The following is a 26,692-nucleotide window of genomic DNA, read 5'->3' on the forward strand; positions in this document are numbered from 1 at the left end:
ATTGTAAAATCCCTGGTCACCACTGTGACCCTCAATGATTTTTAAATGATTTAACCTTCAACATATTTGTTCATCAGGTTATAGGACTACGTGGGATATATTCTAAAAATACTTTAAGAAATTTGAATCAAACCATTATCATTTAAACTGATTTTCTCAATTCCTTTGAACCTTCTTTCCTTAGCCTGACAAATATACCCTCACATGCACCACGAGGTCTGGAATAGACAGACAACTATTACTTAAAACATATGTGAGAGAAAAAATTCTTTCAGGTATACATGGGCTTTGTTAGTTTTGTTTTAGTTTGGTTTTAATATTGGCCAAATCTACATAGGCAAATACTGCATTCACTCATTCAGCTTTGCATTCAGGCACTTCTAAGCACCTGCAGTATACACTGTCCTGAATGTTTGGAAGATACAAAAGAAGGGGACAATGTGTTTTTAGTTCCTTAGGGATTTGAGGGTTTTGGCAAAGTTTTGACCTTTCTATATATTGTAAATACCTTTAAGTGTGGTAGTTTTTAGATGAAGACCTATAGGTTTACTTTGATGACAGAAACTGCAAAATATCAGGAGAAGTCCTGAGAATTGATTTGCATATGTCTCTGTTCCCCTGATGAGGAGAGAACTATGGGGCTTTTGCAAGGTCTTCTAGGGCAGAATTCAATCATTGCCAGGCCAATGTTCTCCTGTTATCTCTGGGTGTTTGAATGTTTGGTTCAAGCAAGGGAAAATTTCTTGAGTCAGTTTTCTTCTTCAGGATACAGCAAAATGGAGCTGGCCAAGTGATTTGGGGCAGTGTGGATTAGAACATTTTCTTCTAAACAGTACCTAGAGCATTGGAGGCACAGCGTAGAAGTTCAGAGTACAGTTTCAGAATTAGCAGATCTGATCTCAAACTCAGGTGGTGTCATTTGCCAGCTGTGTAGGCATATTACTTGATCTCTCAGTGTCCTTGGTTGTCCTCATTGTGGAATAGGGACAGTCTCATCTCATTAGGATTTGTTGTGATTCATGTATCATCTGTAAGATTCTCAGGACAGTTCTGGCCCATTGAAAATATCAGATAAAAGGAAACTATTGTTATCATCACTATTAGAGGAAATAGGTAATTATTCCAAGTGGGTTTTGTAGTGATAGGAGTGAATCCTGTTCTTGAGGAGGTAGGAGGACATTTCTTAATATGTCTGGTCACCATAGATCTGGGAGATGTTCAATCTGTTTGAGAAAGTGAGAAACACACCAAGATTCTGTGGAAATAGCAACTGGTAGCTCTGCCACAGGAAACTTGTAGTGTTAGGAACTGATGCTATGAGAGATATTTGCCCTTTTGAGCCACGATTGGAGGTGCCAGGTAGTGCATGAGACCAAGGAGAATAGAGATTTACTCCACTCCGGTGGGAGTCATCATGGAGACCTACTGGCAGTGGAGAAGGGGGCCAGAGCACCTTGCCTATTTAGCTTTCACCAAAGGGTCGAGATATTCAGCCTTCCACTAGACAGTTTGCTGAGATGGGAACACAACTCCTTACCATAGATTTTTTCTGGAATGCAGGCAGAAACAGAAAATTCTCACTGAGCTTCATGCCAGTTACAGAAATTCTCAATTATCGAGACCTCTAATTCTGACTTTAAATACATAAAAGTGTATTGAAAGCAGAGAAGATTCCATTTTGGAGGCCCATCTGGGATTTAAACTCATTAATATCTGCGTATGATGTTGTTGTATATAGAGTGGTTTAAATCATTGTTACCCAAAATGTAGTCTGCAGACCCAGAGCTTGTGTATCTCCTGAGAGCTCATTAGAAAAAAAGAACTTCAGCCCCATGCCTGACCCACTACTGAATCAGAATCTGTAATTTAACAAGGTGACTTTCCTGCCCATTGAATTTGATTAAGTCAATGATTCTGTTAAGACTAATGTGTTTTTAAGTCTTTTTTCCATTGGATGTGGTCACAGTCAGAGGTGTCCTGAGAAATGGTACCATAATCAGTGGGCAGCTGTATAAGAGCAAGGACTTGGAGTCTTGAAAGTATCCCTGGATACTGGGGATTTGTGAGCAGGACACTCTCTAAGGTATGTTTCACCCTCAGGACAAAGGGAGATTATGGCATCAGCTGTCTTGCAGGGAGAATTCTGAGATGACAGCCTCCAGTGGAACACTAGGGACAAAGGCCCCTTGACCTCTTCAAGAAACCAGGGAAGGGGAAAATGAAGCTCTTGGGTGAGTCAGCATTTCTTCGCATACAGCTATGTTAGGATTGACTACTTAGAGCTAATTTGTTCAGAAAGAAGGATATTTTCCTTAATACCAAGAGTTACACTTATCTAAGTATTTTCTACTTTGAAAGTGGCATTCACTTCCAATAGCCACCCGATCCACATATATATACACCCAAAGAATAAAATCTAATTTGTTAGAGGGGGAAAAAGCACCTAATACATTTGAAAAATGAGCCAAATTCGTCAGCAAGCATGTGGGATTTATTCAAACTGCTCAGAATAGATCTGAATCTACACAGTCTGACATTCCATCCATGTAGAAGCAAAGCCATGTGTGAGACCAGGCTGATAAAATGACTTAAATGATTGGAAGTGAAGAAGAATAATAGCATTGAAGCAGCAAGTTACTCACGACATTTCCAGAGAGTGGAGAATCAGGCACTCTTCTCTAAATATAGGACTGGGCCTGAACATTGTACAAACACTTCCAAGCTAGCGTTTTGTAGAAACTCACTACCAGTGGGGATTTGGCAGGGCATTCATCCAGAGGATAATCTCAATCTGCAGTTGAGCCTGTGTGTGGGGCACAGATGAGGCTCTTAGCTCAGGATGGCGATGAAACCACACACTCCACAAAGATGATGTCTCTCCAAAGCATGGGAAAGTGTTCCAAGGTGAGAGATGACCCTATCCACCTCTTTTGAGCTATTTTCGGTATTGTTAGATGAGGTACCTGGGCAGGCATGGAAAATCAGCAGTCAGGTCAGCTGGGAGCTGGGATATTATGTAGACTTCACTGTAAGAAATGACTGGCTCAAAGGTGTTCATGACAAGGGTTTAAAGCAACTGGAGTGTATTGAGGCTGAGCAAATATGGTGGAAAGGAGAGGGAGAGTGGAGGCAATGTGAGTGTCTGAGACCGTTAATAAGCAAGAGAATTTCCTGTCTCATTCTGGGTTGCAGCAGCTGCTGCTGGTCCAAGCCCTGCAAACGAAGACAGGCATTTAGAAGATCTAATAAGCTGAGGACTGAGGACTGTGTGGGCAGAGGAAAGCAACAACTTCTTCTAGACAAATCCTGCTAAAAAAAATATGCTTGCAAAAGTTGGTACAAAAAGGAGGCAGGTGTGGCTTCTTTAAATTTTTTTTTTTTTTAAATTATTTTTAGCTCCTGGAGCAAATATCAGAAGTGGTTAAGTAACTGTACTTGTAATTTAGCAGCACAATAAGAATCACAAGAAGAATATGTGACTGTTGTACTCACCCCAGGACACCCTAAATTTCCTGAGTAGTGGCATCAATGCCATGACTTGCTGGTCAGAAATCTCTAAGTAATTCTGAAAATTAGGAATATTATATATATATTACAGTATAATTAGAAATATATATACACATTACAATATAAGTAGAAATGTGATACTGGAGAGGAGAAAGGGAGTAATTTATTCCACATTCAGTAGTTTAGTGCCTCGGTTTCATTCAGTGTTAGCAGAATTTAATTTAATTTAGTTTAATACAATTATTAATTAACAGTTCATCATTCAATATAAATGATTTTCAAATGAACGAAACCATTTGCATTAGTCAGGCTGCTGCTGTTGCTGGCATGTTTCCCATTATAGTGTCTTACAGGTTTCTCAAATTAAGTTCTGTGCTTCAGAATGGTTGAAATTATAGGGGAAGTGATATTATTCCAGAAAATACCCTGCTGGTTTTATTTCTAATGCAAACATAAGTGAGGAGTGGGAGGAAATATTCTGAGGTAGTGAGTCTTAGATGTCAGCTCATTATACAGAATGAGCTGTATAATACATGATTCAATAAAGCATGTATCAATACAGGATTCCAATTAATACAAATAGGTAAAATGTGTTCTCATTATAGTGAGAACGTGATTAAAGTTGGAAACTTGAGTTATTTTCTGGGAAGCAAATTCCTACAAGCAAAATAATAAAAGCTACAATATTAAGTTTAACATATGCCAAGCATTGGTTTTATGTAAGAGTCAGCATACTACAGCCCTGTGGCCAAATCTGGCCCACTGCCTGTTTTTGTAAATAAAGTTTTAATGGAACACAACCATGCCCACTTGTTTACATATTGTCTATAGCCGCTTCTCCTTTCGAGTAGAGAGAGAGAGAGAGAGAGAGAGGGAGAGAGAGAGACAGAGAGAGAGACTGTCAGTTTTGCAAAACCTAAAATAGGAACTTTCTGGCCTTTATGGGAAAACTTTGCTGAAGTCTGCTCTACTTTTTTACTTGTTTTAACAGCCCTAGGGGTTATTCTTTGTCCTCTATCAGGAAACTGAGGCACAGAGAATTTATGCAGCCTGCCCAAAATTACACAGCCTGTCAATGGAAGAGCTGGGATTCCAGCTTTCTCAGTCTGCCTCTGAAGCCTGTGACTCTGAGTACTTTGCTATATGGTTGACCGATTTATTCTGTATTTAGATTTCTTCTTTCATCTCGCTTGATTTAAACTCCCACTCTAGGTCTCTTACAATAATTCTATTTCCTTGCTTGATTTACACTTGAGATGAGAAATTAGAGCTGATTTCTATTCCTCTTAAGGGAGTCAGGAGGTCCTAGACCAAGCGCACCAAATCCTAACTTGGTTTATGGGATAAGGGAACCAGTTGTATGGGGGTATGATAGCATCTGAGGATAAATTCCAATAGACATTATTTATTGAGTGTTTCCTATATAGGATGCAAGGCAAAAAATAAGGCATGCTCCTTATATGAAAATAGATCACGGTGTGGTGGAAAAACAAAGAAGAAAGTACAGTTGACTCTTGAACAATGTGGGGGTTAGGGGCACTGATCAGCCATGCAGTTGAAAACCTGCCTATAACTCTGGACTCTCCCAAAACTTAACTATTAATGGCCTACTATTGACCAGAGGCCTTACCAAGAACAGAAACAGTCGATTAACACATATTTTTTATGTTATATGTATTATATACTGTATTCTTACAATACAATAAGCTAGAGAAAATATTAAGAAAATCATAGAAAAGAGAAAATATATTTATTGTTCATTAAATGGAAGTGAATCATCATAAAGCTTTTATCCATATTGTCCTCACATTGAGTAGGCCGAGGAGGTAGAGGAGGAGTTGGTCTCGCTGCATCAGGTATGGCAGAGGCAGAAGTGGTGGAGGAAGTGGAAGGGGAGGCAGGCGAGGCAGGCACACTTGGTTTACCTTTTGTTTCTTTAAAAATCCACATATATAAGTGAACCTGTGCAATTCAAACCAGTGTTATTCAAGGGTCAGCTGTAGATGGTCTCATTACCTTGTGGGGAATGCTATGACAGAAGCTGCACAGGGAGGGCTCTCCTAAGCCACACGGGTGTGGGAGGGGATGGAACCCAGGGACATTGCTGAAAGACGCAATCCCCGATGGAAGTTGGTCAGAAAAAAATTCTAGGAGGGTCTTCAAAACCAGAGAGAGCTTTGTGAGGAAGAGCACACTGAATGTCTTGGCACAGTATTATTCTGGAGGCTCTGAGAAGTTGGGTAAGAGACAGAAAGGAGTCAATTCACTAAGGTCTTTGAACACTGATATCATCACGGTCAATAATTTTCACTGTTTCCAGTTGACTGTGGGAAAAATATGTGAGCAATTTTAGTACATGTAAATTGTTTTAAGATTTTTATTTTAAATCCTATAGTTTCAGGCCAATGTTGTCCTTGTTCTCATCAAAATGTAGCATTCGAAGTACCTATATTAGGGTTGCATGGGATGCTGGTTAAAATGTAAATCATTGGGCCCCACTCACACCTCATACATCTGACTGTCTGTGGAATAGTGGCTACAAATCTGCATTTAAGAAATGCAGGTGTGGCCGGGCATGGTGGCTCACACCTGTAATCCCAGCACTTTGGGAGGCCAGGGTGGGCAGACCACGTGGTCAGGAGTTCAAGGGCAGCCTGGTCAGTACGGCAAAACCCCGTCTCTACTAAAAATATAAAAATTAGTTGGGTGTGGTGGCACGCACCTGTAGTCCCACCTACTTGGGAGGCTGAGGCAGGAGAATCGCTTGAACCTAGAAGGCAGAGGTTGCAGCAAGTTGAGATCACGCCACTACCCTCCAGCCTGGGTGACAGTGAGACTCCGTCTCAAAAAAAAAAGCAGGTGATTCTTATTCCAGGTGACTCTTATACACTCCACAATTTGAGAAACATTGAAGGATAGTTTTAAGGAGAAATCGGGGGAAAATACATCCATACAAGGTCTGTTAAATGTCTGAATGCTGGTACCTGGGCTGCAGAGAGAGGGTAATTAGATTTTGGAAGTACTTTGGAAATAAACATGGACGAGAGTTTGTTATTAATTGAGTGTGGATGGTGGCTAGCAAGAAGAAAGGAAATGCCTTTCCTTATTGAAAAACATATGACTTAGGCTATTGACACGAGATAGAGAATATTTTCCTCACACCCAAAACTGTACTCTTCCTATCTTTTCTCCTAGATTAATTTAGATTCTTGCTCAATAAATTCCCCAGTTTTTACTCTGAAATGAAACATGCCAGCCACTTTGGAAATGGATGCCCAGTTTAGTTCCATAGAAACTCAAAGGCATGTCCAGAGTAGTAGGTTGGAATTTGTATTTCTTGAGATGAAGAGGCTGGTATGTAACAGGGTGTGTTTGAAATTGTCTTGCCAAATGAGAGTGCCGTGGAGTCTGGCAAGAAGGGCAGTGTAGTTCTATTACAGAGTCTGTTCTGTAGGCAGATTGGCCATGAGAGCTAATAAAAATTTGTTCATGAATGAACATCATTAGAGTATTTTTTTATATTGTAAAAAAATGTTATTTGGTTGATTGTTTTTATCCTGCCACACTTATGTTGTTCAAATCCTCCAAACGACATCTTCCGTCTTCACAGCTCCACAAGCTAATCTGTTCTAGATAATCCAAAAGTAGGATAAGACGTTCCTCTCCTGTTTTCGAAGGACACACCTTTGAGGAGGATACAGTTTGCCTTGGCTGCTCTGAATAACACAAGAAAATAGCATAAAATCCTGCTGTGATCCCAGCAAAGCCCCAAGCCACATACTTGTTGAAAGGAACATAACTAAGACAGTCATTAGAACTGAATTCTGACTCTGGTTAGTTATGTGGCCTTGACCCAATGTGTGACTGCATATTGATGTAGACTGAGACACAAATTTAAACCTCAGGAAGCTTATACTTAAACAGAAAAGACAGAGTCAGGGGTTGGAGAGATAGTCTGGCTTCAACAAGGAAGCACTATTTGGGCAAAAACTTAAAGAACAGATTAAGTTTTCAGGCATAGAAGGAGGCAGAGGGACATAACTGGAAGCCCTAGCAGAGTCATACCTGGAAGACAGACAAAAGTTTATATTGGATGGATTGAAGGGTATGTAAGGAGAAGATAACTACCTGTCAGGGGAGACACCACGATTCCTAAGATTGCTTTCCCAGGGCAAGGTTTATCCATTGCAAATTGGATGTACTGACCCCTGAGACACCTCTAAATATGGGAAACTCTACTGCAGAATTTGTGGTAGTGTGGGACTGTGTTCATGCTCTCCTCTGGTAAAAAAAAAAAAAATCTTAAAAAATGAAAAAGAAGGGTATATGGGAGAAAATTAGGCAGTATAGGTGAGTAGGGAGAAGATCCTGCAAGGCCTTACAGGTTAGTCTTTGGAGGTTGCATTTCATTCTAGGCAATGCTTAGGAGTAGAAGACAAGGACATGTATTGGGAGACTTTGGAGATTCTATAGGTAAGAAAGGACCCTGAACTAGAATTGCAGCCATTAGAACATCCAGGAAGGGAACAGGGCAGGATGCACCTGGAAAGAGGACTCTGCATGTTCTGGGAGAAGCCATCTCAGTGACAATGTCCATTGCAATCCCGGTTCTTTTGGTGTGTGTATGGTATGTTTAGGCTCTGAATTTAGTTTTGGACTTTCTCCACTTACTGGCTGTGTGCCTCACCCTAAAACTCAATTTTTTCTTCTCTACAGTGGGAATAACAAATGTTCTGGTTGTGAAGAGTGCATCTGAAGTGCTTACACAGCGTCTGGCACATGCAGAGAAATTAGCTTACAAATGTTATGTTTCTGACTTCTCGCCTCCACTCCACTCACCCTGTCAGGAAAAAATAATTCACAAGGAATATCAAAACAATGATGCACCCTAGGAGTATCCAAGTATCTTAGCTGAGTTATCTCACTCTAGTATAGTGGCAGAGTTACAACTAGAGAGTGCTAGAAACCCACGCTTTCAGCATCCTGCAGTGCACACCTCAGTCTAGTCAGTAAGGACCTCACTTTCTTCTGAACTGGGGCTTGTGAACGCTAGCCTGGAAAGCCTGATTCAAGGAGATCAGGCTGTGTCTCTAACTGGAGCAGCTAAACTCCACATCTGTAATTTGATTTGTTCTGTTGCAGATAATGTACTGGGCAGAGGTGAGTGTGGATTGGTGAAAATGACTGGGAAAGCAGTGCAGGGGATCTTTTACTGATAAGAAGCATCATCAGTAGAGTTTGTCCCTGATGCCTTTACCACAGCATCTGAGCCGCTCTCAAGTTTTTCCAGGCCAGCTCCAGTTTCAGTGAGGATAGTGTGGGCTTTCTATGCCCCGAATATTCTTACTACAGTTAATATGTAGGTTACTGCCCCAGCCCAGCTGCAAGTTCCCAGATGTGAATTCCATGTAGGCAGAAACTGTACGGTTCTTGAAATTGAATTATTTCCTTGTTTTTTTTTGTTTTTTTTTTTTTTTTTCTGCTTAAAGCTCCTTGGGATGCTTCCTCTTAAACTCTTAAAAGTCTTTGAAGAATAAGAGGTTAAGCTAGGACAATTTGAATCTATTATTTTTTTTTGTAAAAATGAGATCAAAATTATCCCCATAATTCCATAAATTAGCTTTTTACCTTCTTTCTTTTTACTTTGCTGGAAACTATACAACAGAAACAAAGTAAGAAGACTCTACCTTAATTTTAAAGGTAACTCTTACGTAAAAAAGAAAGTCATTATGTCAGGCCAAGGGGAGAGCGGAAAGGGGAACTTTAGAGGATGGAAACAAACTTAAGCATCTTGTAAATTTTGAGTGAATTGTGAACACATAATGAATGAATGAGAAGGGCCGGCCAGGAGTCTGTGAAATGGTCCAGCTGGGAGATGCCTAATGCATAAACACAAATCTTGGTGACAGGTAGGTTAGCTATCTGTGAACTTTCTAAAGGTTAAATAAACAACAATAGGATTTTGTTAATGTTTCAAAGTGAGTTTAAACCTTGAAAGACATGATGCAAATATGCAAGTACCTTTAATTGGGCATAATAAAAAGTAATGAGGTATGGTTAAAATAATTACATTTAGAACAAGAGAGAAGTTAGGGAGAATTTTTGTCTAAAAACCCAAAAAGTGACAGTTGATTTTGTTGTTATCAGGAGAGAGAATTTTCTTACTGTAATAAATTAGGTACTTTGGCAAGTGAAATGGGTTCTAGGCCAATTGCAAGTCCCTTTGGGTTCCCTGGCAGCTAGAAACCTTGGCATTCCCAAAAGACAGCTTCAGTTAAAATGACAGATGAACCCGAGTCTTCAAGTCAAAACTACTGTTGTACCACATCTATTGAATGTTTGGTGATTCAAGTCTCTGTTATTCAGGAACTGATTCTGTTTTTCCTCCTGTCAAAACCTTCGGTTGATTTTGACTGTAGTAGCACATCTGGCAGGAATATGAGAGAAAAAAATTAAGTTAAAAATATAATTTCTATTCCATTATTATTATTATTTTTTCTGTAAAAGCCTTTATGGGGAAGAAGGGAAGAAAGTTGAGATTATGAGTAGAGATGATACTCGCCTTTGGATGACCCGGCTGGGTTCGCCTTTGACTGCCATCACCACAGGTGACCTCATTAGGCTCCGAAGTGTGAGAAGAGCTTCACTGCCAAGTTAGTGAAAGAAACAGATAATTTACTTTTGCTTGAGTGGGTCTGTAGACCTTGGGAGATTAGCCATTTCTCTTAGAGTTTGGTGCATGTATTAAGACACAGCATGTATGCAGGTATATATATATATTTCTGGTTTGTTTAATATCTTTTTAAAAATTTTAATGGAATTTTTCAAACATGTACAAAAGAGAAAGAATCCTATGATGAACTCCCATGTACCCATCATCCAGCTTCAACAGTGATCCTATTGTGGTTCATGTTGACACTCATCCACTTCTTTCTCTTCCCATCTCTCCCCATTATTTTGAGACAAATGAGATCCTGGGATTTCATGAAAATATTATGAATATCTGATTTGTGAGAACAAGATTTCCCAAAGCATGATCCCCAGAAACCTAGTCCTGCAAAGCCACTACAAAAATAAAGTGTTCTAATCTCCAAATATTTTAGGCAAATGTTAGATATCATCTCTCTTTCTTGAAGAGTTGTCCCATGTGTGAATACATTAATGGTTCTTCACCTAAGAATGCATTTAAAGCAGTGTCTTCCAAACTTAATTGAGTCTGGAATTCTTTATTTCCAGGAGAGTCTATTTACATTGTGAGGAAGAAATGTTAAGAGACAGTATTTACCACATTGGCCAGGCACTCACTATGTGTCAGGTTTGCTGTTAAATGCTTTTTATGGGCATTACTTCATTTAATCCTTATAACAATCTTGTGAGGTGAGATTGACAGATGAATATATTACCCCGTTTTCAGATGAATAAATTGAAGCTCAGAAATAGAAAATAACTTGGCAAAGGTCACATCAGGGGCAAGATTTTCTCCAAGGTCTGAATGACCCTTGAACCTGAGTTCCCAACCCTCATGCTATGCAGTTGGAGAAGGGATATTAACAATATCTGATGACATGAGCATCCTCTGTGGCTTTAAGGTATTCCACTTTCTGATTTGAAAGGCACTGAGAAGTTTATATAAGACAATAGAGGTGAGAATAATCTAAAAGGTACAAAACAACTTTTGTACATTCTATCATCTAAAAGGTACAAAACAATTTTTTTCTATGGAAGTAGAAAATATTATGAATCAATAATGTTGTACTCCTATTTTCTTATTCTAACAAGGGAAACAATAACACAACAGAGCATACATGATCAGAGTCATTAGGCTAAGAACTTTGTTTAGTAATATTTTCTATTTCCATAGGAAAATTGTTTTGTGCTTTGTAGATTATTTTCACCTCTATTGGCTTAAACTTCCCAATGCCTTTCAAAAAAATTAGGGTAAGCATTTTTTTTTTTTTTAATTCAGCAAATAAGACACAGAAAAGATATATATCTTGCCAGAGGTCTGAAGTTCATTACAGAGCTGGAACCAGAATAGATATTTATGTCCAGGGCAATTTTTTTGGCTGCACCATGAATATTGCATTGACAAATAGGATATGCCCCCAACTCCTGGCTTGTTCTGATTGGTGTAAACCGGGGAACCAAAGAACTGGGAGGGAAGGGAGACTGCGTTAATCCGGAGTTACTTGATAGTGGAGAGTCCATTGGTGTTAATACTGTTTTCAGGATTTTTCGGAGGCAAGGCTAGTGCTTCTCTTAGCATTTATATCACGTTTTACATATTTTCAGGTAGGAAAGGAAAATCTAAAGATTCAGTTTTCTTAGGACAAAACTGAACTACTATCATAGTCCATTGCTTCTTTACACCGTGGAAAACCCTGCCAGTGCTCATTTTGATATGCACTTATCCCCAGGCTGTTTTGGAAGCTCTGGTTCATGGCCCAACAGTGATGGGAGGGGCTCTGTGGAACCACTCAGGGATTCCTCAGTGGAGGTATCCATGATATAGCTGGGAAGAGGACCAAATGGTGAGGTGGAAGAGTGGTTATTTACCATCTATCTCACGTTCCTTGTCAAGGTCAATGTCTTATTTTCTAGATGACATGTTTGGTATATTATTCCCTGAGTCAAAAAATGCAAAAATTAAAATGTAGATGCAATTATTTTTAAAGATATTATGGGAAGAAGGATAGTTGTGTAATAACTACAGAGAATTAAGCACAAGCATTATTAGCAAGGCAAACTAAACACCTCTGATTAACTGGGCATTTATTCTGGCTGAGACAAACTTGCATGGAGATAGGGAACATTTGGATGTATAGCTGCAAATAATGAGTGTTATCACTTCATTAAAGTAGGTCAAGGTAAGTAAATGTGATAGGTTTTTTCCACATGCTATAATTACCAAAGGCAATTCAGTAATAGGTTTTAGACCTGGACCATAAAATTATATAATAAGCAGTCATTCATTGTAGATAATTAAAAATAAATGTCTCCAGACAGATTAAAAGAGGAGAGACACAGAGTAAAGCACCATGATCCCACTGTTTATTATATCTACTCTCATAATTAAGGGAGGTAAAAATTTAAAATGTATTATTAAATATGTGGAGGCACCATGATATAGCAAAAAGAGAGCTGGTCCTGGAATCAGACCACCGGGGTTAAGGAATCACTTTTTATACCTTTGACAACATGGCCTCAGGAAACCAATTTGATGTCTTTGAGCCTTGGTTTGCTTATTTGAAAATGGAAATTAACAATAAATTCTTAAAATATTTTCTGGTGGTCAAATAATAGATGAATCTGCAAAGTTCTAGGCAAATGACTATTAATAATATGGTTAAAAAATATGAGCAATAAAGTCAGAGCAGAAAGGCAGCACCAAATGACAACAGAGCCTCTGCAGGAGTTGACATATCTAGGTGTGCAAGCACAAGACCTGCTCTTCTGAAACAGTCTTACTGATGAGAAGAAGGTCAGCCGGTCCTAGAGCAGTGAGCCAGGGCAAAACACAAGAGTCAATCACAACCTAAGTATCAACCTAAGAGATGTACTGATATTGGCTTTGGAATCCATGACTCTAGGAAGAAGGAAAGGTGATTTTTTTTTTCTTCATCTGGCCACCTGGTTCCTTGTTCCAAGTATGCATATTAGTAGGCAGTGGTCATTGTGATATAAGAGTTATTAATTTTTTTTTTCTGGGAGGTTTAATTAGGTTGAGATAATCCAGAGTGAAAAATGCTCATTCTGTGCTCCCAGGGAACTCCTGCTAACACCAAAATTTGAAATCAGTTAATGTCCAAAGCACTCATGTGCCACAGGAAGGTCAGTCAGCCTATCCATGCTTCATTCCTGGAGGTGTTGAGACTCAAAGAGCCCGCTGTCATCCAAAGACATCCCAGGTAGCACAAAAAGTAAGTAATAGAGCTGCAGTAGACTTCATGGTTCAGGGCTTTTCCACCTGCTTTATCTACTGGAGGTTAATTGGATGTTTTGCAAAATATCCCAAGCATGGTTGTTACTCCTCACAGATAATATTATTACGGAAAAAGGAGGCTTTAGAGTATAGCATGGGTAGGAAGAAGTGTCTGAAATTTGCTTATTTGAGGGTAACTCTCCAAGGGATTTGTGGAGATCTGGTAAAAGTCAGTACTTACTTGCTCAATAGGAAGGTATGGTATATATTATTTCCAAAGTGAAAAAGATGCCTGACTGCAAGTCTCAGGGCCACATGAAGTTAGCAGTGAAAGAATGCAGCATGTAATTTGTTGGAGAGGTGGAGAGGATAAATCAGTGAAAGATGAGTTAAGTTACGGTGGAAAGGAAGGGGTGGGAATTCTTTCTGGCTTTAGAATAGGCTCTGGCAGTTCTGTTGTCAGTAACTGTCACCATACTATTCAGGGAAAATTTGACAATCTCCGTTGCTAAATCCCCAAAAGTAACAGCTTCAGTTATTTTTCAGAGCAAGCCTCATATAGATTGCAAATATTTTGAGTGGCAAGTTGATTTATTGGTGGGAAAATTTTCCCCACATAATTAAGTTTGCCTCTTATGTTATAATGTAAAAATGAGAGAAAATGTAGACATAGTTTAGTTCACCCTAAAGAGACTAGAGGTACTACAAAAATACTAAGAAGACTTCTAAAAGTTCTTATTTGATTTTTGCAAATTAAAATAGTGATACAATCTCATGGAAACAATTAGAACAATATTGCACAAAGATGTACAAAGGCAAACATAATCTATAACTTTCCCTCCAATATAATATTAGTGTTCGCAGCATGACATGAGTCTTTCCACAGAACTCCTTATTCACACATATGAAAAAAAATGCTTAAAACAAAACCAGAGAATCTCAAAGTGCTTGAGATTTTTCAGCAGAATCAGAGAAAACCGTAACTATTCTCTTTGGCTTCAATCTTAATACAGAAAAATCTAGGCTAAAGCATTGGGGCTAGAGTGATGTGGAGGTCAAAAAAGAGCACCAAGAGAAGTATACCTAGAAGCATTTATTTCTAGAAAATTAGTTCTCTGAAGAATACTAAATGCTAGGCCATGGGACTTCTCTCAACCTTCCTCCTTCATTTTGCTTATAGAGAGAGGTACATGGTGACATGTCAACAGCGACTTATGTATCCTTAGGGAAGCTGTAATCATCAAGGTATATTCAATATACATCTTGGTGAGCATGTGGTTGTATGGTGCAAAGGTTAGGAAATCAAACTAAAGAGATACGGCCCTAACTTCCAGGGCATAGAAAGAGAAAATCAAGGACCCAGAGGCAGATGAACAAGCAAAATAAGTAGCAGAATGAACCAGGGATTTAATATATTTAAATATATTTGCAATGTGTCTGGTTTGTATTCTGTGGAATGATAAAGAAGGAACCTCTGGAACAGGTACACGTTTGGACAAGACGAGCCTAGGCAGGAATAGCTGTCTCACTTCCAGACATGCTGCTACCTCTGTCTAGTGAATATAACACAGGGAAGGGCTGAAATGAAAGATAATTTTCACATGCAGAGATGAAACTGCAGTCTAAATCCACCGGGATATAATCCCACTATGCCGAGGGTTACTTATTCAAAAAATACTTTGGGGGGTTTTGACAGGTAGTATGCTATCCAAATTATAAAATAACAAACACCATTATAGCTACATTGTATATTTGACCACTCCATGGAAGAATTTGGGTCAAAAATCTTTTCTCATTCTCCTTCCTTCCTTCCTTCCTTCCTTCCTTCCTTCCCTCCCTCCCTCTCACTCTCTCCTCTTCTTTCTTTCTTTTTCTTTCTCTTTCTTTCTTTCTTTCTTTCTTTCTTTGTTTCTTTTTCTTTCTTCCTTCCTTCCTTCCTTCTTTCTTCCTTTCTTTTTCTTTCTTTCTTTCTTTCTTTCTTTCTTTCTTTCTTTCTTTCTCTTTCTTTCTCCTTCCTTCCTTCCTTCTTTCTCTTTCTTTTTTCTTCATTCATTCATTTATATAACATATATATGTATGTATGTATATCTTTACGTATACATGTGTATGCATAGATACAATACCAAACAAATTTGAAACCCATGTGGTGAGTTGTTGCATTATTTTTGGAGTTCTCTCAAATGGGAAAATTAGGTATTTCTTTCTCTTGTGATAATCAGTTTTATTTACAGAAAGGTCAGAAGTAAACTGCTTTTATCATTTCCTAGTAGGGTATGTTACAGTGAGCAATTCTCATTACAAGTTCAACAGGGTTTGGATACTACTCCTGGAACTCTTTCCTTCCCATTGGGCTTCCATCTCTAAGATCCAACTGAAGTTCCCTAAAGCAAGCATTCAACTTGCTGCTTGGTAAAACATAGAACAACCCCCCATCCCCACCCCAGTATTGGTAAATAAATAGACAGATGAATCTGGCCTCAGAGAGTATGGTTCAGAGTTTATAGAGTATATAGAGTATCTACATTGTTCTGCTCTCTATGAATGGGTATAAAAACCTGTTGAATAGATGCTAAAAATCAGTGGATATGTTGCACCTCAAAAATGTTGTTCTTTTAAAGAGGGCAGGAACAAATCTGCTAGTCCCAATAATCTGGATGCAGACAGTCATAGTAATGATGGTGACTGTGGCAAGAAATATGAACCTATATTCTGAGGCCAAGAAACCTCTTACCTGTTCATCAGGGCTTCAGAAATGAATGGCAAACTCCAATATCTTTTTTGAAATGCAGAAAAGAATTTAGTGTATTATTTGTATTTGTCTTTTAAACTTGAGAAAATACATAGCCAATGCCAACTGAAGTGCTGTCGAAGTTTAATCATGAGTATGTAACGTACATCAGCTACTCCCTCTTCAGTCTTCATAGATTTGTGTAAAATAGTGACCCAAGATGGAAAGGACATTCTAAGCAATGGGAAGGCAAAGAATCGCTTAAGCTTTTCATTCATTGTGATAGCAACTGAACTTCTTGATGTATTTATTGTTGTAAAAATGTCCTTGAAACCACCAATTATTTCTTCCTGTAGATGGTTAGAACTTTTAATATTGTCTGGGAAACTTCTAGAAGCATAAACTGTCAAGTCAACCTGTACACAGCATTTGTAAGTACTCTCTATGAGAACACTCAGAAAATGTTACAGTTTCTGACTCATTCTCTCTAGCCCAGTTGTGTGTTAAACTGAAGGACACATTTGACTACTGCACTAGGAAAAAATGGGTTAGGTTCTTTTTATCTCTGTCAGTTTCTCTTTATCCACACATTTAAAATAATTTCTCTCTTTTCTTTTTAAGTCACAGCTGTGTTATTCAAGTGCACTTTTTTTTCAATAAAGAAAATATACTGCATTGACATTCTGAGTCATTCTGGTTTTGTTGGCATTGTTTATTTTAAATTTAAAGATTCAGCAACACAGTGGGTAATAAATGAGAGGCTTTGACAGAACTAAAATAAGGGTACCTTACGTTAAAGGGATCAGCCAAATTACACAATTCAGTAATTCTCCATTTGCCCATAACTGTGATTTGTGTGGACTTTTCTAAAACCACAAGGTTTAGGTAAAAATGCTCAGTGGTTGGGAATATTTCTAAACATTTGGCAGCACTGGGAGCTATCCAAGAAACTCAGGATATCTCTATGAAGCATGTTACTTATTTCCTTGTCTAAGCAAAAGGAAATATCTGAATTTCACTCTCTAAAAACTGGAATAACGAATAAATATTCTATTGTTATGCCTTCATCTTAGGAGGTAACATTTTCTAGTTAGAAGAGCTAGTTTTCCCTACTGGCTCTAAGTATTTAAGGCAATCTGTGCATGTTGCAACAAAGGCCTCAGAAATTTAGAGGGACACACTGTCCTATAAATCCAGCACCATAGCAAACATCTCAATCCCATATTATGGCCATTTGAGAAAGAAACAATAAAAACAGAAAACATGGAAGAGAGTTACTCATGAGAGTATGAGTGTCTCTTCACTCTCATGAGGTGAAAACATTTGAAACCTTTTAACATTTTGTTACTGACAAGTAGCGCTATTTCACAAAGGTATGTAAAACAAAGGCTCTGCTCTGCTCTACCAATACCATCAATCAATCAAATGAAAAACTCCAAGTCAACCCCTAATCTGTGTTGCTTCAAGATTTATTACTAGAGGTGCTTCCCAGCACTTTGGAGGGCCAAGGCCAGAGGATCATTTGAACCTGGGAATTCAAGACAAGCCTGGGCAACATAGCAAGACCTCATCTCTACCGGCAAAAAAAAAAAAAAAAAAGAAGTTTATTGCTTGCTTGCATCGCAATCCAATGCCAGTGGGCAGAGGGACTCTGTGCACGCAATCCTACAGGGTCGGGCTCCTTCCATTTTGTGACATCTTCATCATCTGCATGCAATCTCCAAGATTGCTATGAAGGGGAAGTGACAATGGAGACTCAAGCAGTGAGATTTTGTAAGTCATACCGGAATGTTTTATCTGTCACTTCCACCCACTCTCCATTGGACAGAACTGCCATATATCCCAGCCCAACCATACCAAGGTATGGAAAAATGAGTCTTCCTGTGTGGCCAAGTGGAAAATGAGGTGGTTTTGTTGAACACATAACACAGTGATTGTTCTTTTGTTTATTTTATTTGTTGGCACCCGTGAGAATATTAACTCTTAATACTAGTGCAAGACTTTTTAAGTCGTTGTTAAAATATAATGAGGGGGATAAACAATATCTGTTATGTATTAAGTTCTTAGTACATGCTAGAAGTGCGACAATACTTATTTAATCCAATCTTTACAGACCCTATGGGTATGAAGTAGATACTATTGTTATCACTCATTTTATAGATGAAAAAAATGAGATTTAATTAAGAACTTGTTTTGTAATTGACAGAGCTGGGTTTCCATCCAGCCATTTGCTGTCAGAGCCTGGATTTTACTCACTGAGTCATATTGTTTCACCAAACACTGAGTCCCATATGTGTTTGTTTGGGTTCACTCTTGGTCTTGATTCAGAACTAAGTGCTCCACCCTTCCATGCCTGATCTTCATAATCTACAAAGGAAGGACAAAAATACCTCCTACTCCCTTGGTACTTCAAACCAAATGGGGTAATCACTGTGAAGTACATTAAATTCCATCCAATACAGCCTGCACAATATCCTTATGATTTAAATGTGATTTACTTTTTGAATAGGTAATATATTCACATGGTTGAGATTTCCCAAAGCTACCTCAGGATCTAGAGTGAAAACTCTCCCAGCCACTTCTGTCCCTTCTCCACTCATTTTCCCAGCACAAAGGCAATCCATATTACTAGACTGATAGGTATAATTCATTTATATAATTTGTTTACCCTTTGGTAAATAGATTAAATTTCTAAAACAACTCTCGCTTTTTTTTTTTTTTTTGCAATTAACATTTTAGCCTGGTAATTATATTCATACATACAATATCCTCATTCTTTCTATCCATTGTATAGTTGTTAATTATAAGAATATATTATAATTTGTTCAACCAGTGTATTAGTCCATTTTCACACTGCTATAAAGAAATTCCTCGAAATTGGCTATTTCTTTGTAAAGAACTCAGAGGTTTAATTGACTCACAGTTCTGCCTGGCTGGTAGAGGGGGTCTCAGGAAACTTACAGTCATGGCAGAAGGGGGAGCAAATACATCCTTCTTCACAAACAGGCAGGAGAGAGAAGTACAGAGTGAAGGGAGAAGAGCCCCTTATAAAACCATCAGATCTTGTGAGAACTCACTGACTATCACGAGAACAGTGGCATGGAGGTAACTGCCTCTATGACTCAATTATCTCCACCTGGTCCCACCCATCACACATGGGGATTACAATTCAGATAATCATTCAAGGTCAATTCAAGGTGAGATTTGGGTGGGGACACAGAGCCAGACTATATAAACTAGTTTATTATTGATGGACATTTAAGTTGTTTATAATGTTTTTGCAGTTTTTCATATGACTATTTGTATGACAAATTTTTAGAAGTGATGCCATAAGAAGTTAAAGCTAACATTTAAATTAATATCATTGCATTTAATGATTGAATTTGGTATTAGTCATTGTAGTGTACAACTGCAAATATCACAGTAAAGGTAAAAACTATCTAATGTCTTCTTGACCATCTCAGGATGAAGCTGCCATTAGAAGAAATGAGGTTGTGATCAGTAGCACTAAATTCTAAAAATTCTGATTGTAGGTCCATCATTATTTAGTGTTTGGCTTGTTCTTTTTCCACTTTCTTGATCTACATATCTAAATAATGACTGTATTTCTACTTGTTTTAACACTGTTAGAAGGGGCCATGACTCTAAATAAAAAGTTTAGGGATCCAGTTTACATGATATTTTGGAACTCAATCATATTATAGTTTTTGCTATTTTGCTTAACTCTTAATTATAAACCAACATCACAGGCCTGCAGGTATAGTCATCAACTCATTTCACAATCCCCTCACAATATATAAAATAGAAACTGCAAATAATAGTGGTTGAAATAAGTCAGAAGTTTATTTCCCTGGTAAGTGGTCTAGTGCTATCATGATGAATGTATTCACTCATCAGGGATCCAGGCTCTTTCCACCTGTTGCTCTGCCATTGTCAATGTGTAGCATCCATCTCAATGATCAAGGTGGTTTTCTCCAGCTCCTCCCATTATTTCCACAATCCAGAGAGCAGGAGGGTGGAAAGGAGAAAAAGCATATCCGTTCTAAGGACACAACTTGGAGGTCTCATTGTCTCATGTATCATTTTATTTCACGGTTCTATAGCTAGAACTTAGTCACATGGCCACATCTAATTATGACACAGATTAAGAAAAGTTGTCTTTATTCTGTTGAGGGGCATGTTACCCCATGGTGAAAACATGAAATTTAATTATTATGAGAGAGAAGGAGAGAACGAGAGACATATAGCGGCCTCTGCCATGGCTTATCTCTCTTCCTGCCAAATACCTACGTGCACCCTTCTTCTCACTGATAGAACATACTTCATCACCTGCTCCATTCCCATCAAGAAAGACAACTACAAAGTCCCATCAGGTAAATTGCATTGGGAGGGCCCAGAAGTTCAGGGTGATGTGAGTCATTTCTATCAGATTTGGGTGAGTCATCCTATGGTCTGTTACCCCTCATCCCCAACTCCACACAATAGACAATGGTGAGGGTAGGAACTGGGTAATTACTATAAAGACTTTCCCTCAGAAAAGTGCAGAAAGGGACGTACTGAATCACAGAGAGCTATGGCATCTAGCAAATTCAACTCAGCAGGTGTTTTGATACTTCCCAACTCAAGCAGTGAAGTAAATTCCTTAATCAGCTCCATCTGGTAGTGCTGGTTCTTCCAAATGGAAGGAATCCCTTATCATTTAGCTTCTTTGGCCTCCAGTGGTGTCTTTTAAGAAATCCTTTTTGGCTCTTTATTGTCTACTACTAAATCTGAAGTAGTCACTGGAGAGAGTGCACTTCCTGAAAGCTGCAGAGGGTCCTCAGTTGGCTTTCTGATGGTGCAGGTTTGGAAGTTCAGGGTTTATTTTAGGGATCGAAATCACATCATTTGAAGATGAGACTTGCATGTGTTGCCCCACACCTGTGATTTGAGAGAAAGTGGGGGTAGAGACAGAAGGCACTGAAACTGGAGTTAAAATTGTCATTGCCACAAACGTGTGACTAGGACAAGTCCCCCTCTCAATGTTGATTTCCTCATCTACAAAATGAGTGCTTTGAACTCTGGTCTCTGAGGGCCCCGACCAGTTCAGTCCTGACAGCCGGCTTTTGAGGTGAGTAAGCAGTTGCCATTTCTAGGAATGTTTGAATTTCCATCAGCCTTGAAGTCTTTTTTAAATCTCTTGTTGGTGAAATGTAGTTTATTAAAATAGAAAGAGCATATAATCGCTTGCATTCTTACTATTTTCCAAGGTAGTTTGTGCCATTTTAGTTCACTGTGCTCTTTATCCCCACCCCCAAACCTGGAAATAGTACTCCTTTCTTTCCCATCCTGGCTTTGGGCTTCATTCCTGAGTATCCTTGTGAGAACTGTAAGACATTTTCTTCTCTGAATAGAGGAAACTGTAGCAGTTCAAGGACTACAAGGTCAACAGTCACAGATTCTAGAGCAGTGGTCCTCTTTGTGTATGTTTGTGTGTAGAGGGAGACTTGAGTATTTTGAAAAATATCCTCCAAATCTTTTCTGATACACTGTTCTATCACTGCTTTATTTAAAATGATAGATTTTGGAAGAACTTTTGGGGTGCATCTGATGTCTATTCACCTCCTATGCCCCACTCCTACACACACACACACACACACACACACACACACACACACACACACACACCATTAAGAAGCATTACCCCGGATTGGGGAAGTTGCTAAACATTTCTACATAAAAATAACTTAAGCCAAGGTGAAAATTTGATGGAAGACTGTATTAGGTTCTTACTGGTGCTGTAGCAAATCGCCACAAACTTAGTGTCAACCTAAATAACAGAGAGAGAATCTCTAAAATAAAATATATTTGTTTGGGAATAGAGCATTGCAACGAGAATACACATGTCATAGTAAACTGTGAGCATATTCAGGGAGGTAAAGGAAGATGAAAGTTTTTACTTTATCTATTTTCTTTCTTTATTTGTTTATTTATTTATTGAGACGAAGTCTCACTCTGTCTCCCAAGCTGGAGTGCAGTGGCATGATCCCCGCTCACTGCAACCTCTGCCTCTTAGGCTCAAGCTGTTCTCGTGCCTCAGCCTCCCTATTAGCTGGGATTACAGGCATGTGCTACCATGCCTGGCTAATTTTTCTATTTTTTGGTAAAAATGGGGTTTCACCATGTTGGCCAGGCTGGTATTGAACTCCTCACCTCAAGTGATCTGTTCATCTTGGCCTCTCAAAGTGCTGGGATTACAGGTGTGAGCCAACGCACCTGCCTGATAGTTTTTAAAATTAAAAATGAGAAAACTTACATAATTGTTTTGAAGCAATTATCCTTGTCTACAAAAATCAGTAACAAAGGTGATGCCAGTCCAAGGCTGGACAGGGAGTTACTGGGCAGATATTTTTGCAGAAGTATTTTTTTGTGGAAGGCCTTTATGCAAGGTCATTAGTTTTGGTAGTGCTTGATTTTTTTTTTTTTTAAATCAGATATACAGGCATAAGAAGCCTCTCTTCATGGCCTTCCTCAGCTCTCTTTGTCACCATTTTCTTTTTTTTTGTTTGTTTGAGACAGAATCTCACATTGCTACCCAGGCTAGAGTGCAGCGGCATGATCCCGGCTCACTGCAACCTCTGCCTCCCAGGCTCAAATGATTCTCCCACCCCAGCCTACTGAGTAGCTGGAACTACATGCGTGTGCCACCATGCCCAGCTTTTTTTTTTTTTTTTTTTTTTTTTTTGTATTTTTAGTAGAGAGGGAGTTTTGCCATGTTGCCCAGACTGGTCTTGAACTCCTGAGCTCAGACAATCTGCCTGTTTCGGCATCCCGAAGTGCTAGGATTATAGGCATGAGCCACCGCGCCCAGCCTGTCACCATTTTCTTAATATTAATGACTCCATTTTAATGCTGACAACTTTCAAAGTAGCTTAAAACAATACTTTTTTTTTTTAACCTACAGTTCTGGAGGTCAATAGTCTGAAATGGTCAATAGTCACTTGGCTAAAATCAAGGTGCCAGCAGGGATGCATTCCTTTTTAGAGGTTCTAGGGGAAAATTCATTTTCTTGACTTTCCAGCTTTAGAGGCTGATCACAGGTCTTGACTCATCGTTCCTTTCCTCCATTTTCAAAGCCAGCAATGGCTGGTGGAGTCTTTTTTGTGATGTCACATCTCTCATTCTGATCCTCTTGTCTCCCTCTTTCCCATTCAATTCCCTCGTGATTACATTGGGCCCACCTGGATAATCCAGAATAGTCTTATTTTAAGGTCAGCTGATTATCAACCTTAATCCCATTTGCAATGTTAGTTATTCATAGGTTCTGGAGGTTAAAACATGGAGATATTTGAGACCATTATTTTGCCTAAAACAAACACCAAGCAATGTGGAGAGAAAACTGGCAAGTAATAGCATTTTAGGTAAATGTTAGATAATGAATTTTAATCTATTTATTTATTTGACATATTGTGGGCTTGCTATTAATCTGGCAATGAGCCAGGATTTAGGAATAAATGTAATGAAAAAACAAACATCCATCACAAAAATTCGTTTCTTTTCCTCTGTGTGGAGAAATAAGCAAGTCTGCAATAGGATAACATGGAAACGTCCTATAATGGGGGAGTACAGAGGCTACAGGAGCAGCTTTGAACCAGACCTATGGGGTGACAGCAATTGGGGAAACTAGGCAAGGGATGGAGGAGTGGGGTGAAGGTGGGGATGCAGCAGTGAGAGAGAACATAGTGATTGGCCACTTGGCAAGGAAGAATAACTAAAAGCAGTTCATAACTGTTGAAGATGGGGACAGAATTTGGGAGAAGTGGAAGTTAGGAGATCAAGCTGAGGATGGAACTTTTGGCCAGACCATGGGCTTTATAAGTGATTTTGAGGCACTGATACTTTATTCTGGTGGTAACGGGAACCCACTGCAGACTGGAAGAGCCAGATTTCCCTCATATAAAGGTCATTGCAAGGACCAGTTCCAGAAGGGTGGTAGTACTGGAAATGGGAGTGAAAGGGGAGGCGTGTACTATGATTTGACTGTCCCTTCCAAAATTCAGGTGTTGAAACTTACTGGCCAATGTGATGAGAGTGAGGCCTTTAAGATATGATTAGACCATGAGAGCTCCTTCCTCATAAATGGGATTAAGACTCTTATGAAAGAGGCTTCTCACAGCATTTGGCTAGCTTACCCTCTGCCTTCTCCTGTGTGAGGACACAGTGTTCCTCCCCTCTTGAGGAAGCAACAATGAGGTGCCACCTTGAAAGCAGAACCCTCACCAGACAACTGAACCTGCTGGTGCCCTGATCTTGGACTTCCCAACTTCTAGAACAGTGGAAAAATAAATCTCCGTTCTTTGTAAATTACCCAGTCTGTAGCATTCTGTTATAGCAGCACAAATGGACTAAGACAGAATGAGACATCTTTAAAATAATTGAGGGGAGCAGAGGACTGACTAGATATGCTAAATAAAGAAGAAAATAGAGTCTGTGACTATGAGACATTGCCCTTGGTGACAAAGCAAAAGAAAATGAATTTGAATTGAGGCTGATACATGTAAAATGTGGAGGATCCCAATAGATAAACAGAAACATCCAGCTCTCCCCAGAGGGAACCTGAACACACTTTGAAGAATCCCAAATACAAAATATTAGTTCTTATTAAATTTAAAATGATATCTGGCTAGTAAAATTGATACCTTCTTGTTCTTTTATTGTAAAATGTGAGTAATATCATTCATAAAATTTGAAGATCAAATTGAAGGTGAACTATAATAACAAATTTTTCTTAAAAATAGAACCAAGCATTTTCTTGATTTCCTCCTAAGTCCAAATCTAAAGATTCAGTGATGGGGAAATTACTTCATCTCACTTGGCAAAATGACAGGGGATGTCTTATAAAAATCTATTTACAGTAGTACATTTTCAGCCCCATCATGGTGGAACAGCAGCACACCTCCTCTGGTAGATTTCACACTTTAGTAATTCATTATGTTACAGGTTCCTCTTGGTGTGAAATTCCTCTGATTAGGAAGAGCTGACAGAGGCAGGAGAATGAAGTAATTATCTTCTTCTCTTTTCTAAACAAGTCATTTTTAATATTTCTCCAAGGTCAAGTTCAATTGAAAATAGGACAGGGTGATAGCTCCTTAGATTTGTACTAATAACGGGGTGTTCTCAGCAGAGGCTTTTTGGCAGGAGAGCAAAGTTGACCTATCAAAATGCTTAAGAAAGCAAAATTGCCTGCCAGACAGGAGATCCAAAAGTTTTGGGGCCTGTTATAGCTAGATTTTTTTTAAAAAATTCTGCTAATAAGAATGAGCCTAATGCTATAACAGCAATGCCTTTGAAAGCATGAGTTCAGATGCCGAGTCCAAATGTTCCTCCTAAAATTTTGTTGGTAATTTTAATTTTAGGTGTTTCCTTCCAACTAGCTTCAGAGTTAGAAAAATTATGAGAGAGGCCAGTGCTTTTTATCTTCATGGCAATTGTTTGAGTGACATATTGCCCCTTGTATTCAGAAGACTAGTGGCTTCTCCATGAACTTTCCTCAATGAATCCTTCAATCATTCTAGTCATCTTTTGTGGCCTGCAGTACAGAGCCTTGAAGATCTGGAAAATTGATGTTGGTTGTCTATAGATTCAAGAGCCTGTGCCTAGATTCACTTAACTCATAGGTGTCAAAGAGGGGCTTATATTTCACAACAAGTAGTGACACTAAATGGTCATGGTTCAGCTCTTGATTCAAGCCTCAGCTCCACCCTTTCCTAGATTTGTGATCTTGGGCATGTTAATTAACCTCTCTGAACCTAACCTCAATTTCTTAGCAGGGACATAGGGATACAGTTAATATTTGCCTCATTGGGGTTTATGAGCAGATTAAGTGAGATAAAATATAGAAAGTATTTAGGTAAGTGGTTGGCACACAGTGAGCTCTAAACAGGAGGCAGTTATTTTTAATTACATGCTATAAAAAGAGAAAAATGAAAAGACTCTCAAGTTCTGAAAAGAATATTCAAAGATTTTTATTTCTTCCTGTATAGCCCCTGTTGTTTTATAACTTGGTACCACCTGCCTTTTATAATAAATACAGCATCAAACTATATGAATGCATTAATAGAAAATCCTTATCTAAAGAGAAAAAATAAAAAATAAAATGAGGGGTATGTTGAAAAGATGATATGTGAAAGAAAACTCTTCTTGTAGATGTTAGGATATTGAAAGATCATGGAGAGAAGCCTCTTTGGCTTTGAAGTGTTGAACTAAGTAGATCTGGAGAGTAGATCTTGAGAAAATGTGGGGATAATAAAAGGGAGCATCATTCCAAGATACTCAGGGGAAAGAATCACATGTAAGAGAACCTGAAGGCTTAGCATTATTCCTCAAAAGGGAGTGACAAGGGAATTAAAAAAAAATTAAACATTGATGTACCTGGAATATTCTCTCTTCTGTCTGTATTAATTCTACCTAGGTTTCTAGACCCAGGTAAGTTTCCACCTTTCAGGAGCCTTCAGGCAGTATACATCAAAGCTCTTCCTGTCCACTCTTCCCACTGA

The 26,692-nt window shown here is 38.7% G+C and overlaps 1 long non-coding RNA gene and 1 other non-coding gene across 6 annotated transcripts in view; both read left to right on the forward strand.

Moving 5' to 3' along the window:
• The first annotated feature begins 370 nt into the window (after positions 1-370).
• LOC116268612 overlaps positions 371-26,692 on the forward strand; it is a 158,705-nt gene continuing 132,383 nt past the window's right edge. The window contains exons 1-2 of one of the 5 annotated variants that reach the window (XR_004184293.1): positions 371-2,231; positions 3,193-3,353. This is a non-coding gene — a long non-coding RNA (uncharacterized LOC116268612). Of the gene's footprint in view, positions 2,232-2,257; positions 2,905-3,192; positions 3,354-26,692 lie in introns of those variants that run through there. The other 4 variants (XR_002521573.2, XR_004184294.1, XR_002521574.2 and 1 more) reach the window with 4 other exon arrangements.
• Positions 7,628-7,791, forward strand: LOC116275624. Its single transcript, XR_004184726.1, has one exon. It is a non-coding gene; the product is annotated as a U1 spliceosomal RNA (small nuclear RNA).

The sequence above is a fragment of the Papio anubis genome, chromosome 6, assembly GCF_008728515.1.
Source record: "Papio anubis isolate 15944 chromosome 6, Panubis1.0, whole genome shotgun sequence".
Taxonomy (NCBI): Eukaryota; Metazoa; Chordata; class Mammalia; order Primates; family Cercopithecidae; genus Papio; species Papio anubis.